This window comes from Acanthaster planci, linkage group LG20 (genome assembly GCF_054643075.1).
Source record: "Acanthaster planci isolate LZ-2023a linkage group LG20, COTS_SCS, whole genome shotgun sequence".
Taxonomy (NCBI): Eukaryota; Metazoa; Echinodermata; class Asteroidea; order Valvatida; family Acanthasteridae; genus Acanthaster; species Acanthaster planci.
In genome coordinates, this window is record NC_141796.1 from 7654817 (window position 1) to 7670972 (window position 16156).

Sequence of the window (16156 nt, forward strand, 5' to 3'; positions counted from 1 at the left end):
GCAACCCGAGGCGACGTAAGAAATCCTAGACTGCCGGTAGTGCCGCAGACAGTGGCTTTTTAGCAATACGCATGCGCTCGTAAATTACACGCGAACAGCCCCCCAGTCGGCCTTCCTTTTTATTTCATTGTTACTCAAATTTTAGCATGAAAGGTCACTGAAATTCTGTACAATTATTTTCATGTGAATGGTTCCCTCTGTAATGCCATGGAGGAAGGAACACTACATGGCAATGCTAAATGAAATATTTTATTGGTAATCAGCGGTGCCTGGTCCAAATGGCCGACTAGACATGTCTCATCACTGGCAAGTGCTATGCCATCAACCACTCGCATGCACCGTGTACATGTACATGAGGCCCAACCAACCATAAAAGACTTCACGAGTGAAACTTCTCAACCACAGTCTTCAATTGCATCCGGGCTTTATTTTCCTTAAAAAAAAAAAACCTCCCCGTCCACAATTTCCACACAGGATTCGAACCACACCCCATAGATTACAACCATTTCACTTCTGCAGTTCACACAAGTTGCTGGTGTTTTTACTGGTGTAACTACGATGAATGGCTGCAACGCGAGTCTAATATTGCATTGGACATGCGCAATACGAACACAACCATGTTGGTTTTGGTTGGGCTAAGCTAGCTTCATACGTGTGATTGAGGAAAATTGCCAAACACGAAGTCTTCCTGGAAATAAAGAAGGGCTGCGTAGCACCGTGATCAGATTATTGATAAGACTATAATATAAAATCTGTGCTCTGAAACATGATCACTGAATCTGCTTGCCCAGAAGAAGGTACTCAGTTACCGAATGCTCGTTTCAGAGCACTGAATTTATTCTTGTCATTACGAAGTCTTCCGGACCGTGCGCCGCCATTTTGGGCATGTACGCATGCGCATGAACAGATACCAAGCGACACGACCTTTCTTGCCCTTAATTAATCGCTTGCAGGCCGCGCGAAAATTGAATCAGCGGATTGTTTACACAGCAGCGGGTTTATAGAGTGAGAACACCACGGAGTTTACGCCCGCGGCGACCATCATTGTTCCTTTGAAGTCGGTTTGTGCAATTCGCAAGGACACTTCCTTCATCATGGTTTGTGCGTCCTTCCTCCATGGAGTGACACGGAAGTAGGCCTACAGTGCAAGACAAACTCTCAGTCTCACTTAGCCCCACTAGTGTGGCACGGACTCTCACTCCCGATCGGGAGTGATCCGTGCCACACTAGTGGGGCTAAGACTCACTCAGCTCGGCTAAGCCGGTTGTAAATCATATCGGCCTCTTTAGTTTCAGCATAACATCGTGTATGCCTTGGCCTTTTTAATAATTATTCAAATACATCACCGTACTACATGGTTGGTCAGCGAGAACGATGACAGATGAGGGTCCTGAAATTTCACCAGCATTTTTTTACAGCATTAAGTAAGTCTCCTGAAGATGCAGTCTCCTGAAGACGGACAGAGTACACTGTTCGAAACGTCAAGTTATTCCCCGGTTCTTCTCAGAACCACACATACTCAAAGAAGAGATAAATACATGGTGTTACCGCAATCTTTACTATAGATCATTAAGTAAGATAAAGATATTAACCACAATTTAACATCCGTGGTGGTGAGGGCCTACGCTTCATATTGTAGACCAGTGACAAGCAAGATAAGACCGCTGTATAGCTTGTGACTTGAGTTCAGATGGGAGGTCCTGTGTTTGTCTTGTGACCATCACAAGACCCCATGCACAAGACCGTCACATGACCTCCAGCCTGAATTGAAGCCTCGAGCTAGGCCTATTAGATATTTTTTTAAATCCTTGTCCTAGTTTACCCGGGCTATCTTGTGATATTAGTCAGATGGTCGAGCTCAACTTCAGCACCGATAAGAGATTTCTCAAATATACCTGTACATGTAACTTGCAAGGCATGTAGGGATTGCTGTATTCATAAAAATGGATGTCGCTACATAATCAGCTGTAAAAAAAGCAAGGTCAGACTTCATCCACATTTCACAATCTGTAGACAGCCTTTTCAAAGCTCCCACCTCCTTTACAGACATTCTAACCTCAGTTCTGGTTCACTCCCTAGTACATGTAGCAGTTTGATCGGCGTGTGAGATTTGGCTGATATTTTCTGGCCTGTAACTGTACTAGAGGTAGTGAACCCCAATCTCCTGCATGCTCCCATATTGCACCCCGTGTATTCGTGGGTCCCGTTCATTAAACTTTATATCATTGGCCGTAATGTTCTTTGTAGCAAATTCTCCTTTGTTGCCAAAAATTGCAAGCATTAAAAGAAACAAGTTGACAAGGGCGACAAAATGATGGAGAAGTCTGCCACATAGCCCCTCCGCCATACTCCCTTGCCATGCCTGTGTCTGTCACTCTTGCATGACAGTCATCCTCATTTTGTATAGCCTACAGGATATCTTAACTCTTCAAAATTTTGGGGGCCTACGATTGCGACTGGCCCGTCTGAGTTGACAGGGACCAATGTCAAGCCTTTGTTCTTAGTCCAAACTTCCTTTTCCCCTTTCTTACAGAGGATTCTCTCAAGAGTTCGCCTGTAGGGCAAGACTCAGCTTTGCCACTTTCTCAAGCCCACTGCGCAGAGTCAGTTGGAGTGCAGGTGGGGAAAGTAATCAAAGTAACAATCCAATTCTCATTGGGAGCAATGCAAACACCCTGAACCTTTCGCCGGAGAGTGCAGATAAATGTTTGATGTATACCGGTACCACTGTGATTGGGACCAGCTTATAAGGCTATCTTTTCCCTAAAAGACTGATCCAAGAGTAGCATATGTTTATACATGAGCATGTTCAATGAAGTTACCCATATTTTTACATTCAGAAGTGTGTCCACATAGAATCAGTTGGGTTCTTTATGACCAGTCTGTCCTGCAGTATAGTAAACAATGAACAGCCTTTGAACTACATGCATGTACATGTATCAGCAATCTCAAGTTCAGTATAAGGAACCAGGCCCATAGGCTTGGGGGTTCGAATGAACCCCCCAGCTGGCTTCTGAGTTCCGCTTGTTCGTGGTCTTTTTTGTGTGTGGGTGAGTTTGTTTCTGGATTCAATTGGGGACCCTGAACAATAGAGGACAATAAGGTCCCCGATTGACAACTGTGTACAAAACATTTAGGTGGTCTTCTAAAAAAGTTAAAGTAAAAACAAAAGAGGAACAATAAGGGGTCCCCAGTTGCAGGCAAATACACACTTATGTTTGTGTGAGTGTGGAAACGCCTTTAATTGTGGACCTATAACAATAGGGTACAATAGGGTCCATGGTTGCCGAAGAGTCCACAGTTGGAAAATGATTACAAAACATAAGGAGGTCTTCGGAAAAAGTTAAAGTATGAACAAAAGAGGAACATGTGTGTGTGTACTGAATATTTTAGATATACCATAATATTCGGCATACAAGCCACGGCTTGTATGTTAATTGATTCTCACGATTCTGCATATTTAATGAGTTAATCTCTAGTCATATGTGCCGTCAGGGAGTTCTGGCAAATATCCACATTTTAGGTGATTCAAAGGGTTTGAAATCAATGTATTTTTGTTAAGTTTATTCAACATTGAAAACTACAGTGTACAAGTCTTACGTGCAACCTTTGGTTTGCGACAGACAGGCAACTTTTCAATGTTGTTTTCCAAAGCACATTTTGATAGACCTTTGTATAAAAATATGTGCCAAAAGTTCTGCTTTTTTGTTTCACAAACCCCCTCAGTCTCTGGTCAGGCAATGGGCCTGGGAAAGATGACCTTTGTCACAAATGTGAGATACGTGTATTTAAGTGTACATGTACAATGTATACGCTTTCCCCGTTCTAATGTACATGTATACCTCTGCATACCAGTGGCAGTGTCAGAACTTTTTGCCATCTTTATTTTTAATTTTTTTCATGAATCATATGACCCAGATTCACATCGGGTTAAAGTTACAAATCTTAAAGAGCACCTCCAAGGAAAACATGTTTTCCCTGAGTTTATCTGTTCAAATGTGAATTTAGAATGTAGATTGCGTCATTCTGAGAAAACGAGGGTAACCCTCGCCCTGTGTTCATGTTCAGAATTTGCATTTTGGCATGAACAGGAAAAAAGCCCTTTTTAGCTTGTTATAGTTGAGCTCTGAAGACAAATGACACTGCATTCGATTTGGATGCTTCCATATTTATTTGAAATGATAAACTCAGTTATAGTTGAGCTCTGAAAACAAATGACAGTGCGTTCGATTTGGATGTGTTCAATTTATTTGATCAGATACAAATCAGAGAAAACATGTTTTCCTTAGAGTTGCTCTTTAACTACACTGTATAAACTAAGTGTATCTTTTGATGTGTGTTTTTGAGGGTTAATACCCTCAAACAAGTTGGCATGTAAGGAAACCTTCACAAAAATTTGCATAAGAGACCCCTTTGATAGTCGTACATACATGTACAAGATTTTTCTCTGTGATTTCAAGGGAACCCGCAAGGGGGAAGGTGCTGTAGCATGTTTATTGTTATATCTTCCCATACTCGTTCTTCTTTAATTAACAAACATTGACCCAGTAACGCCCAGAAGTGCTACTCTAACTTATGACATAATAAAACCTATTTCAAAGATGGATTTGCGCCGGGGATATTGAAACCTTCCGGACAGAGTGAAATTTCGACACCATTTCAGCAAGGAGAGATATCAACTGGGGAAAAAACCGGAGGTAATGTGTTAAGAGTTGGGTTTTTTTTGTTAATTTCTCTATTTCCATGCTAAATTCATTCAGTTTAATTTTACCCTGCACAAACTGTGTTATCATTTTTTCAAATTTGAATTAACACCCTCAGTATATGTACAGGACAGTACTTAACTGGTGTCCTACATGAATACCAGCTAAGGGTGTTACATTAAAAAAAGAACACTTTTGACCTTTAACAAAACTTTGCAATTACAATTTTTAGTTGTGCTTACTGCAAGTGAAAGTGTAAATGGTTACATTTTCACAAGTCCGCAAAATTGCGGACAGTATAAATGTCTTCTCTGCTCACCACTCGTCTTTTTAAACCTTATGGTTTGTTATTAGCCTCCATCATTTCCTCTCGAACTTTGTCAATTTGTTGGCTCAGAAATAATAGTGTCGCCTATTATTCCGCAGGAGTGATGCCCGCACCCACTCTGCAGTACTCCAGAAGCAGTATGCCTACGTCAGTAGCTTGATTAACTGTCCAATCAGCTTTAATTCCTCAGGTATGAAGCAGGTGGAAGGAAGGAAACTTGTTCACTTTATTTTGTTTTTAATATGTTCTACTCAAACAAAGTTAAAGACCACTTTTTTCTTAACTTTTAATTTTTCCAAGCAGTGAGTGGGGTCTATAACTTCCATTTTTGTTTGTCTGGATGGTGTTTTCATTGGAATAAAAAATGTAAAAAAATTCAAAACATCAAATGCACATTTTCAACAGTATAATATCTCATATAAAAAGTACACACAAAATAAAAAGTGGTCCTTTAACTTTTTTGTGAAGTGTATATTGTGTCCAAACTCAGTTCTACTAGAACTGCATGATCCTAGCAACAGTTGGACTACAACAAACTAGATTAAACATGCCATTCAGCACTGTTAGGTTGGAATTTCCCAGACTCTATACCATACCAGTTTTCAGTATTCATTCTTTGTCGATTTTGCAAAATGGCCCACATTTTCCAGAATGTCTCCTTTGATGGTCCAGAAACTTGGCTCAGACCTAACACACAGTACCAGTGCACTTGGAAACACTCTGGAAATCAGAATTCAGTACAAGAAACCAAAACGTAGACAGCACAGAAGAGTTTTTTTCATGGTACGTGTATTTCTGTACCAGGACATATACTAACAATGGAGATGCTCTCTCTCGGGCTTCAAAAGTTGTTGGAAAATATTAATGTTTTGGGAAGAGAACGGGAATCTAGAATGATAAGGTCAACATCGTTTAGTGGGATGCCACACACAGACTGGTCCCATTGTGAAACGAGGACTATAAAAGGCATGTAGACAGAGACAGGATGTAATTTAACTGCCACACTCAGCTTTGGTTTATTAGCACATTGCCTACATGTATGTAGACCCAAACCAGCTATTGTCATAAGTAGGCATCCTTAGGAGCCTAGAGGGAAAAAACACATTACCCGATAGCAAACTAATTAAAGTAGCCAATAAGCAAAGCGAAACGAGGATGCACAGACTAAGCGTACACTAACATCAGACAGTGCAACAGCAATTAATGTAGATCACAGTTACAAAAACCAAGAAATGCTGAGTTGGGGTTTTCCTTTAGACTGTACAGTTTCACCATTGACGGCCAGATCGTAGCTATGTCATGCACAGACACAACAAAACGGGAGTCTCCAGCATCAAAATACGGCCATCCATATACATGTACATCTGCATGTATATTCTATATGCTTTCACAAACTTCATGGAGAGCTCAGAGAAAGTTCTTGGTCTGTAGTCTTCTTGTTCCCAAGGATTCTCATTACACCAGTTACGCTGTGCAGGAAACGTAAGCGTCCAGCTGTGTTTTATGATCAGATAAGTATATGTTCAAATTTCTGTCGCCAAGCAAGTCATTCCCCCACCAGTCCCCATCTCCGGTCCCACTCCCAACTTCCAGCACAAATTTCCGCTACTGTATAGCCTGTTCAGAAAGTCCTAGTATAGCGTACAAATTCAAAGATTTAACATTTAAGAAAAGATGAAGAAGGGACAACCAAAATTGTGTTGTTCAAATGAAAAAGAAAGGAAACTGTTCATGTGACTGGAACCAGATAGCCGACACCAGCAAGATTAGTGGTCAAGTGGTTCAGACATCTGCACTAGTAAACAGGAAAAACATCCTTTTATTGCCAATAACTGCTTGTAGTTCAGATTAAAATGTCTATCTTCTAGCAGATCTGTAGCATTCAGGGACACCCTTGTTCTGCAGTGAACAGACCTCCACATACATGTACATGTATCTGTCCCATACATTACCCATATCATACGCATTACCAATGGACAGACCAAGTACCAGTAATTCTGCTGTCATTGAGGTATGGATTTGAGGACTGAGAATAACAATCTTTCTTCTTTACCCTCTGTTCGAATTCCACGTAGCACTGTTTGTTGTCCTTCCCTTCAGCAGCCATCAGGTCACCAACATTACCCATCCTCACTGACATACATGTAACATAGTCATCTTTGGAGTGTTCGGTTATCTCTTGTGACACTTTCATTGTCACAACAATAACTGAGACGCTTGGTATCTGGACTGTGAGCTTTCTGGTCATTCCTTTCCGTAGCCATCTTCCTGCTTCTTTTCTCACGCAGTCTTGATATGCAGGATTCTGAAGCAACGTTTATGTACATGTAGCAAGTCTTGTGCCATTTCATTTCCAACCTTGGCCAGTCATCATCAGGTATAATCCTCAGTCTGTCAGGGAAGACTGATCTTGAAAGCCGTTGCCTCTCACCCAAAGTGTGTCATATTGCCTTTCATTATCAGAACCATGGCTGACTTTGTCACACGGCTCTTTGCCCTTGTGACAAGTATACAGCTTGAACAATCCAGCGTGTCACAAACATCCCAGCGCCTCTGTTTCAGTGTGGCTACAAAAGCAAGACCAGCCTGTGTTCATATTTCTGCTCTGAAAGAGGAAATGCTATTACCACCTCACCAGTAATGATACAATAAGGTGAAGCATAAATGCATAAGGCAGTATGCAGTCCTTGTGCTTAGGTGTCCAATGTTACAGATTATGACTGGAAAAGCACGAAAATGGCACAGATGCAGGTAAACGAGCACAGTGAAGAGATGGACAGAATTTATAGCTCTGAAAAAGAGTAATGGGAAGCAGGCATGCGCACTCACTCTATAGGTAAAGTATGGATTGGTCTCTCTAACCTACAGGATGGTGTTTATTACCACGGGTGCAGGTGGTGTGACTCCAAGACAGAAAGTAGGTGAAGACAAAGGGCAAGGACACTGTCTTGTGAAAGAAAAGATTACCACCTCTACACCAGTAAAGAAGCCAAGAAAAGGATTGACAGAAATGCAAATGAATTAAGCCATAAGAATGATGGTTGGCTGTATACATGTAACAAGACACTGCAATGCTGATACAGCATATAGAAAATAAAGTGTGCATTCATCTGGCCATTGCTTGAGAAATGGTGCATTGTGTTTGTTCAGGCATTGATATAGCCACGAGTACTGGTACTTTGCTTGGGTGAAGATATGGTCATCTCAGCAATTACATTCCTGCCTGAAGCCCCTCCCATCTCCCAGTGCAAAATTTATGTTAATTAGGTCATAACACCAGCAGCAGACCGATGTTGTATTAACATCGTAATAACGTCAGGCGATGACCAAGTTAGCATTGAAAAAAACGTTGATAACTGACTTCTTTCTGACGGCATGTTTGCACCCAGTGCTGACGTCAAGATAACGTGTAACTCACAGGTTGAGAAGACATTAGATTAACACAAAAATGTCTAATTGATGTTGAGGGCTATAACTGGCATTTATATGCAAAACTACATTCACAAAGCAAAACATTTGTGAAAATAATGAAATGCTTGCGAAACTTACGAAAAAGGGCAAAATAACTTGCGAAATGTAGCGGTAAAAACACCCCATTTGTGTTGACTTGCCTAATAAGGTCAAAGTTTACAGTCCGTAAAACATTATGTCAGTAAGTGCCAGGCATTTCACAAACACACGACAAATATGTGTAACAAACGGAAAGGTGGTTTACAGTAGATTACTGTCTTAGTCAAAAGGCAGTACATTACACATTTTACAGTATCATTTTACAGTGCAGATGAAAGTCACACAGAGACTTCAGATGGACGTCCGCTAGGGTTCAGTATCAATCTGTCAAATTTGTCTTGAGCAGTGCACTCATTCAAGTGACAAGTTCTGCTGAGCTCATCAGCATGAAAAAGTTTCCCCACAGTTTCTTTTGAAAAATTAGGTTGTTTGGCCAAAAATATGGACAAAAAAGGGGTGGAATTGTAGGACAGGACCTGGGATTGGGGGCTTCCATCCGAGGGCAGAGTTGATGAAGTGACGGATTGAAAACAGTGCCTAAGTGCCTAAGAAAGTAGAGGGAAGCCATTTCAAAATGGCTGGTGACCAGGCTTGAGATTCCCCCTCCCCAAGAACTTGGCTGTGCCGTAGTGGACGTTCTTTAAAACTTGGCATTCATGTATTAATACTCTCATTTTGTGAAATTTGAAGTAAGACGTGTACTGATAGTTTTGTCATATGGAAATTCAAGGCCACATGTATACTTTCCCACAAGCATTGAGCACAGCAGTGTAAAAAAAAAATGCTGCACAAGAATGGTACATGTACATGTAGGCCTATTATTTTCCACAAAATTCGTTAAAACATGCCCCCAAAGATTTTCTGTGAAAACTCCAACAAAGGCTTGGTTCCTGAGAAAATGCACTGTGGAGATAGTGGAAAAATATTGAGGACTCTTTTGGGGTTAATTTTTCATGATTTTCTGTGGTGCTTGGTTGACTGCATCCTTAAGGAATTTCTCCACCAGCCCTTGATCATTTGGTATCTGTCATTTGTTCAACAGAGAGACACCATCCCCAGTGCCATCTACAAGATGCATGCCGTCACCACCCTTGATTGAGATCAACCTGTGGCTGCAGATTCCTCCTTCATGTGTGCAGTACCAGCTGTCCTCGGTGGATCCTCTTCCACTACTCAAAGGTTGACAATCTCACTTCTAGTTTGCCCTTTTTTTCTGTTTTGGGTAGAGTGCATGCGATATTCGCCAACCAGAATTTTACATTTACATGTACATTCCTCAGAAAAGGCAGACGGCACTTTAAAAAGTAAATTTATCCTATAGCGCAACACAGCAAACTCAACTTTTCAACTCGAGAGTCACTGAGTCAAATTTAAGTCAGTGGGATACAGTCAAATCTTGATTTCCAACATATCCTGCTTATAGCAAAATCAATTTTTAGGTTTCTCTAAATCTTTGCATGCTTGTCTTTCCTGTAATACAACGTCCCTGTTTAGAACAAGGTAATCTGTGAAGTCCCAGCAACCTTGTTTTATGCATGTTATCGGTTGCTTCACCATGAATTGTCCTGACAAGTGTAAAAAGTTTGGATGTTACTGTGTGTCATTCCCTGATGCGGCTGATGAGTTATGAAGACATGTCACTTGATTGTACATGTATCTTTAGCCTCAATAATGCCAGGTCAGGTTCATAATTGAAGAGAATTCCATTCTGTGCAGCAAAGGTTAAAGTCCACATCTTGAATTTCTTGTCGCATTCACAACATTGATGCCTGACTGTACGTGTGACATGAGTGAGTATCCTGACTCGTCTACCTCTCTGTCTGCAGTACTAGCATGACTAGTGAATGTCCGGATGCTGGTACCATACGGAACCAGTTGCAATCACGAAGCGTTGCACAGAAGAACACTGCAATTTGAAGGGGTGAGATTTGTCAAGATTGTTTCTGATTTCATATTTTGTCATCAGGATTTTCCTGGTTTCAAGAGTGTTCAAAAAATCTCCTTTAAAATCTGGAAAATCTTGAGTTCAACATTAGGTTGTTTTCGCACATAAACGTTGATGTAGAAACAAGAAATGGGTGTTTGAAGGTAAACACACACAAGTGTGCATTTGCCTGCAACTGGGGACCCCCTATTGTTCCTCTTTTGTTTGTACTTCAACTTTTTTAGAAGACCACCCATATGTTTTGTACACATTTGTCAATCGGGGACCCTCTGTCAATCGGGGACCTTATATATTGTCCTCTATTGTTCAGGGTCCCCAATTGAATGCAGAAACAAACTCATAGACCCTACACTGCTGTAGGGCACTTTAAACCTCTAGTGATTATTTTATAGATGTTTCAAGTTCCTCCACTCTCACCCCAAATTTGAAAGTAGTTCCTGTAGGATGAGAATTGAACAAAGATGGCAACAAGGAGCTTTGTGATTTGTCAGGAGATGAATACTCGGTGTTTGTGTTGAAATAGTATGATTGTACATGTATAGTCAGCTTTCCCGGCCAGCATGGTCCGACTATGTTGGCCCATGTTCACTGGCTCTCTGATGTGCACACCCCTGCCCCTATCATGTTAGGCTGTCAAGTGTTCACTGCCACACTAACCCTTGCCATTTATTTTTGTCTTTGTTAAGTACAGTGTACTTGAAAGCACTCTACCCCAAAGATCGGGGCCTACATGTAGTTTCATAGACCTCTCTCATGGGGCAGTCATTTCCCTTTTCTGCATTCAAGGCAATGTAACCAAAATGGGGCTGGAAGGAAAAGTAGTCTAGTCACTTTTATCAGTATGTGAATTTGTATTAATATTTCCAGTCGGGCAAAAGGGAACAAGACAAACATGGCAGCATGATTTAAAGGTCTGTGGTGCTGCTTTAAAAGTGTGCTTATTCTAGCTGAAAATTTTGCTAACCTTTTTGATGGGCACGCGTTGAGTTTCCCATTGTTACATGTATGTCAATAAGTTGAGCAAATTTTCCATCTGAGGAACAGGAAGTGTGGCCCCTACCAGCCTTCATTTGGGCAACATTTGTCAAACTGCTTCATCGGTCATCCCAAAAACTTGTCCTAGGTGCACCCACCTTAACTTCGGCAAAGTTTGCACTTTTTGAATGCATGATTCAAAAACAAAAGAGACTGACATTTTAAACTAATAGCCAAAGTACAAGATTGGCTGTTGTCAATCTTTTACTGGTTAGCCTCTTGATTTCCATTTTCTTCCCTATAAAACCTGCTAGGGACAGGTTTTCCTTGCAATTTCATGAGGTATTAATAAGTCAATTGCGGGAATGAAAAAGAAATTCCTACATGTAAGTGAGTCTACACGTCGTCCACTGAACAAGTAAGGAAAATTGTACGTGTTTGCATGTTATCCAGCGACTAATGGGGTTAAGTTGAGATTAATTGTTTTAATGGCGTATTTTACCCAATTATTTTACAGTTAAAATTCTGCATCACAGATTTACCCATTTTGATTTCTTCTTTTCCATCTCCAAAGCTCCATCCATAATGCTGTAATTACAGTATTGGTGAATGTCTTGCTCATGGACACAAGCTCAAACCGGCGGGTGGACCTGAAACCACCCAGGGTTGAGTGACTAATCCTAGCTCTAGTCTCAACAACATGCACAAGCAGGGGGACCTGAGCATCTAACCATCCAGGGTTGAGTGGCCAATCCTAGTCTCAGCAACATGAACCAGCAGGTAAACTTGAGTCTCTAACCATCCAGGCTTTGATGACCAAACCTACCTCTAGTCTTTGCAACCTGCACCGGCAGGTGGACCTGAGCCTCTAACCATCCGGGCTTGAGTGACCGATCATAGCTCTATGCACTTTCATAGAGAGATTTTATACCCACTAGGGTGTTGGTCTTTTAGAGTTTGACTTAATAAACACCTCCCGTAAATTTTGCATATGAGCTAAAATGTCTTGTGTTATCATTTGCAAGCATTGTGAACACGATGGCTTGAAATTCACAAAGATTTTACAAATTTTACTCTTCTTGTATTCCAGCACTTTGTTTGCTGTGACCTGCTTTCATGGAGATGCCATTGACTGGCTGAAGGAGCATATATGTAGGTGAGCCCGGATGATTTCTACTAAAAACATCAGAAATTTTATGCAAATTCTACATGTACATAATATTGTGAATAGTAATAATAACTTCTCTATACCAGGCAAGATATGGGACAGAGGGGCACCCCCCTTACCTGTCCAATCCCTGTACACACTCTAGACTACTGTTACCTAACACATGTCATCCCCTCTAGAAGTCTGTTAAGAATTCCTGAGATTCCGATCAAACAATGACCAACACAAAGGCGGGGGAGTTCTCTCCGTCCCATATTTTGCTTCATATGTACTTCTAGTGTGTTGAAGGCACAGTCCATCATTGTGGATTATTATGTCCTTGTGGATTATGTTCTTTTGGGCAACAAGAGTACTCAAAATCCAAAGACAGGTTTCAGAGAACAAAACTGATGAATTTTCAGCTCATTGAATACTCTATGTTCTGAGGAAAACATGTTAGGATTTGAATTTGAAATCAAAAGTTGCTGAGTCGTGTTTGAATTGTGCTGGAATTTGAGCCTCAGGGACCCATTTTCACATTCACTCAAATGCAGCTATGCAGTATCACACATCGAGCCAATGATTTACATGTATAGTTGATGCACTCATGTCGTCAAAGCTTGCACATTTCCAGTGGTAATTTTCCAAAATGTGTCCTGAGATGCATTTTCCAAAACTGCCTTTGTTTTCTTCAAAATGACAGCTCGCTGGAAAGAATAATTTCACGGGGGGTTTTGTTCTATAGTCAACTTTCAACAAGTAGGTTTTTCAAAAATTAGTTCATCGGTTACTTTTTTGATAACTGCAAATGATGGACTGCACCTTTAACAGAAATGTGTAACACTGCACTTGAAGCCAGGCAGAGGTTTGACAAGAAAATTCCTGAAAAATTAGCCAATTTCAAAAATATAGTTTCATTTCATTCGCACGGTTGTTTTATTTAAATCACTCGAAAAGATATAACTCCTTCAAGAAAATCATACATGTGCTCCGTAAATTCTTAGAAATCTTTTGTTGGATATTTGAAAGAAAGAATTAGTTGAAGTTAATATACTGATTCTTCTGTAAACAACTTAACCAGAATGTGGGTCATTTATTCAGTGGCCTTTATTCACAAGATGGCCATTTTGGATTTTGTTCCCCAGGTTCACTTCATTTATCATCCACTCTAAAATCAAAGGGAGCCTGACTATTTCACTTCAGTTGCAGGTAAAGCCCGAGTTCCTTTTTTTTTTTTTTTAAATCAAAGTGACATGTCTTTGAAGTTTTAAGGCCAATTTATTTGAAGTCTTCCTTGTACATATTATGTGCGTGCATGATATTTTGTATTATATGATATGCATAAGAATGAACATTGTTTGATTCTATAGTGCATTTGAATGTAAAAAAGAAGAAACTTTGCATGAAATGTGTAGAAGATGTGCGGCCAAAAACAAGATTCACCATGGCTTCATTTCCAGAGAAAATTCTGGGGAAAAATGGATTGTAGAAAATACGCAAGACTTGTACAGAAAAGGTTGAGAGACTAGTCAGTAGACCGAAAAAAAGCTTACTTGTACTTTCCATAATAGGTCCTTTATTCATGTACAGTGGTCCATGATGAGGCATGTTTTAACACATTAACTCAAGGATAAAATGCTTTGAACACTTCCACCAAAGTAACATAGAAGAAAGTAGAAAAAAATTTTTAAAAATTCAAACCAAAATGATTTAAATAATATTGTGATTTCTAACAATCTTGCACATTTTTGGGTATTCTCGTTGAAGTGAATCTTTTTTTTTAAATGATTGATAAAAACATCATAGACTAAAGAAACCATTGCCAACAATATTTTCTCATCCATGCAGGCAAGAGAACATTAGCGTTTCAAACAAGGTGAAGTGGTTCCTGTCTACCATGGTACAATGTACTTGGAGGGGCTTCACCTCACAAAACTTTGCCAGTGCAAACGGGATGCTCTGAAGCTGAATATTGTACAGCATTTGTCTTGACATAGTAAACAGGGTTCAGGCTTGAAACAGGGAGTGTAGATGTTTTTAGTAAAAAAACAACAAATTTTGCCGGACAGCTTTTACTTCGAACATCTAACCAAAGAAACACAGTTCACTAACATTGTTCTTGCACCTGCTTCTTTTGTTACATGTAGATGATCACAGTGTTTGGTATCAAGGGTGTAGTTTTGTCTCTAGAGAAAGAAATAATCATATTTTAAAGCATAGCTGCAATGCAATTTTCTTCAAAGCAATTTTTTTAACTTTCTACGCTTATTAGATGTGTTTTTATGTTCCTATTTGGTTACATACATTGAAAAGTGCACATTTTTAACACAATTATTCAAGCTTTCCTGGACAACTGAGGGCGCTATTGCTATGAAGTCCAGGGGAGACATGTTTCAGCACAGAAGTTTTTAGCATTTCTGATAAAGAGATTAATGCTTGCTAATTGCTGTGATCAAAAACGATAATGGATCAGTAAAGACGTGAAAATTTTGTCCAGTAAATTCTCCAAACATGAGGGACTTCTGAGTACAAACCAATATAACATTGAGACTTTCTTCCTGTGATGACATCACACTTGCTCTGAATAAGGAAATTACTTATTGGCATAAAAACCTAAAAGGCAGTAAATTAATTAACCTTTGAAAAAGTGAAAGAAAGCCCAACATATGGTTAACTAGGGAATAGGGGGATGCATATTGAAGGTTTGTATTCAAACAAATTGATTGCAGCTACCCTTCAAGTTGGTTTCCAAAAGTTATCATTAAGTTTGAACAATCAGTATTTTGCATTCTGTGCATTCGATAGACTAAGTTGTGTACTCAAAGTTGTATGTTCAAAATCTGTCAAATTGTTTGTGACTGCACAAAATTATAATTATGCCTTTTGCTGCTGTGAATAAATGTAGATAGAATAGAACTCTTTTGAAATTTTGGGGAAGCTTGAAAAAAGCCGAGTATTACTCAAAACCTTCTTTTTTTCTCCCGATTTGGATTGTGCAGTGTAAATTTCTCTCATATTCTACATGTAAGTCACAGGTAGCTTGAACATGAGACTTGTTACTACCAAATTTTCTCAGAGATGCTTCTGATTGAAAGAAATTTCCATGCCTGCAAAATCTTTTCGCCAGTTTTTTTGCGACAGATGCATACAAAGAATATCAAAATATTTTAGTAGTTACATGTAGTATAGAAGTGCTTGTACCTACTTGTTTGACATGAATTCATATTAAACTGGAATACATCAAAGTCTGTATCTACCTGCATTGGTATGCTGTTGCTTCCCTATGTATTTGCATATTCAACATTTATTTAAATATATGCAGATGAGCTGTGTCTCTGCCGTTTTTCGATGTTGCGCAATCCTAACCTTTAAATATAAGTTCCGAATTATTTTATATCAAGAGGCCTGTGGCCTGGTGGTTAGCTAGCTGGCTGCCAGGCCAAGGGATCCCGGTTCAAAACCTGGGGTCCCCGGAAAAGGAAGTTTTTTTTTTTTTTTTTTTTTTTATACTAAGTTTTTTAACAAAATTGTGCATGCCCACCCGGGAT

The 16156-nt window shown here is 39.9% G+C and overlaps 1 long non-coding RNA gene across 11 annotated transcripts; it reads left to right on the plus strand.

Annotated features, from left to right (window-relative positions):
• The first annotated feature begins 605 nt into the window (after positions 1–605).
• Positions 606–15864, plus strand: LOC110974912 (uncharacterized). 11 transcript variants are annotated; one of them, XR_015423427.1, is made up of 11 exons: positions 607–1182; positions 1261–1424; positions 2534–2619; positions 4602–4697; positions 5130–5221; positions 9584–9720; positions 10368–10462; positions 12036–12241; positions 12552–12617; positions 13754–13817; positions 14457–15864. It is a non-coding gene; the product is annotated as an uncharacterized LOC110974912 (long non-coding RNA). The 11 variants fall into 11 exon arrangements; XR_015423420.1 differs by having other exon boundaries at positions 606–1424; XR_015423423.1 differs by lacking the exon at positions 1261–1424 and having other exon boundaries at positions 606–1132.
• The last annotated feature ends 292 nt before the right edge of the window (positions 15865–16156 follow it).